Consider the following 2,825-nt stretch of genomic DNA (forward strand, 5'->3'; position numbering starts at 1 on the left):
CGAATCATCAATTGTTTCCCACCTGATAGATAGGATGTGCAACGCTATGTTACTTCTTCTGGATGATAGGTACTCTAAATGATATGAGATAATCATATTAATTGCGTAATGTTTGGGGAATTCGTGTGAGAAATTGCAGACGAGAAAACGCGAATGTCATTTTTATTTAGTTCTGTCTGGTATCGTAGACACTGCGGGTTTGTGATTAATTATTCTTTTGATTTGAAAATGATGACTCGATGTTCCTCCTCTTCAATGTCGTGTTTTTCTCGCTCCATTTCTTCCTCTGTCTTTTTTTTTCTTTTTTTCATTCCCGTTCCATCTTTCTTTTTTCCACTTCCTCTGGCCCTCCTTTTGTTTTTGTTCTTTTTCTTTCCAATTCTTTCTCCTCATTCCCCATCTTTCCCCTCTTACTTTGTACTTACTCCTTTCATCTCTTTCTACCAACTTTACATTCTCCTGCCTACGCTTATATTTTCTATCCCCCATTAAAGCTTCCCCCTTTTACTCCCTTCCTCAAACCCTTACTTATCCGCCAGTTCCTTAACAACTTAGTTAGCTCATTTCTATTTCTGACTCCCTCTTGAACTCTTTTGAAAGTCCGACTATAGCTCACTCTGATAAAACTGATTGATAAGATGCAATTTTTTACCAAAGTGGCGGTATACTTCCTTATCACTGTAAAGTTTGTAATAAGATAATAGATGATTCATATACTGTACGTAGTCAATAATGCCTGCGTGTAAACTTACGTGCAGAGAGAGAGAGAGAGAGAGAGAGAGAGAGAGAGAGAGAGAGAGAGAGAGAGAGAGAGAGAGAGACAGAGAGAGAATTTAATCCATATCTTATTAATTGTTTCATCCAGATAACTTCCGATAACTTTCATAGTTTCCTCTTCGAACTTTCGTATTGAAATTATACATTTTGACACACCACTGAACACTCGTTTCAGTTATTTGTTCATCTTCCTCCCCCCTCTGTCTATATGTCTCTGGTCTCTACCGCTCTCAGCTTTTATGTGGATGTTACCATAGGTATTCGGGATTATTTTTTTCTTTTTTGGAAGTAAATGTCTACCGTCCAGTTTAAGGTTTGAACTCTGATTGTCCAGTCATCGGATAGATGCTACCACTGAGGTAAGGAGAGAGAGAGAGAGAGAGAGAGAGAGAGAGAGAGAGAGAGAGAGAGAGAGAGAGAGAGAGAGATCGTTACTGTAATTTATTTTAGGTTCCTGAATGGCCTCTAATTTCCTTTCCTAATTTTGAGAACCGTCAAAAAATCCCTCTAATTGGGTATGTCTTTTGTGCGCGCCTGTCACCCCCTGTTGACTTTCTTCCTCAGAGTAACGTCATCTCCATTCAAGTTACTTTTTTCCCCCACCTCCATCTTTTGAGTACGCGCGCGTGCGTAATGGTGTCACCTCAATGGCGCCAACCTTTAGAGTTCGATCAACAATGGTCTAGACACCTGCTTTTTACCAATAAATTATTGCCCATACAAACCGTCCGACGAAAAGACCTTTGTAAAGGTTTGCCTTGCCGTCCGCCATGTTGAGGGAAGGACATTTTTCTGCATTCAATTCTTTTTATATTGTAATCTTCCGTTATTGATTGGAATGTTTTTATAAGAGGGGTGCAATGTTTAGAAATTATTATTGTTGAGGAATCAGCGTTCTTATTTAGAGATTTAGACTCCACCAAAGTTAAAACCCTCAACGAAAATACAATTTGTAAGTCTTATCCTACACTTTCCCACGTCCCTACGTGAGTACACTGACCATCATATTATTATTATTATTATTATTATTATTATTATTATTATTATTATTATTATTATTATTTTAATTATTATTATTGTTATTATTATTAGTTTAGTCATTTTATTTATTATTCTGATATATTTTTATTATGGAAACTGTCTAACAACATATGCATTATTTTGGATAACCGGATGATAACTTCTTTGAAGCTTATCAAACTTAGCTCCCAATCTTGTATTTTTCATACTGAATTATGAGACTTTAAAAAAGAATATATATTTGTGCTTTAAATCGTGGCTATATCGTGAAACAGTTTTTCTTGACCAATTACTTTTTACGATGGTTTATTGATTTTAGTTGTAACCTATGATGTAAATTTGAGGAATTTAACTGTAAAATGTATTTCCCCAAATTTTGACGTCGTCTTACCATCAGGAGATGATAATTGAAGAGGATGGGAAACGATAAGCATACCTGTGAATACATCTTTAATTAAATTGTTGTTATGTTGTAAACCTATTACAATTCTAGGATTGCATTGAAGTAGATTCTTATATTCTCGTTTCCGGATATATAAAAAATATATGTTATGTATTCATAGTTGTCAATATTTTTAGCTTAAATAAATCATTGTGTCCAGACAAGAATTAACATTTTCCTGTATGTCCAGTATACGCACGACACACACACACACACACACAGAGAGAGAGAGAGAGAGAGAGAGAGAGAGAGAGAGAGAGAGAGAGAGAGAGAGAGAGAGAGAGATAGCTAAATAGCCGTAGCATTGTGTAAATGAATGACTTGTGGTCTTCGTCGGTAGACATTAGGGAGCCATTGTCGTGTGTGCCAGGTGAGTCACAATCGCTGCCCCTGTCAAGTAGGAGACAGACAAACAGGCAGACAGAGCGACTCTTGTTAAGCGATAACAATGACGAACTGTCACTCGGCGTTATTTCCGATGGTTCATTGTTACTTTTGATATTGTTTCTTGGACGTAGGGTATCCTGGATCGACGGGCATAGGTCACGGCATACCGCATTGTTTTGTTTACGTTTATTTTCCTATA

The sequence above is a fragment of the Palaemon carinicauda genome, chromosome 4 (assembly GCF_036898095.1).
Source record: "Palaemon carinicauda isolate YSFRI2023 chromosome 4, ASM3689809v2, whole genome shotgun sequence".
NCBI lineage: Eukaryota > Metazoa > Arthropoda > Malacostraca > Decapoda > Palaemonidae > Palaemon > Palaemon carinicauda.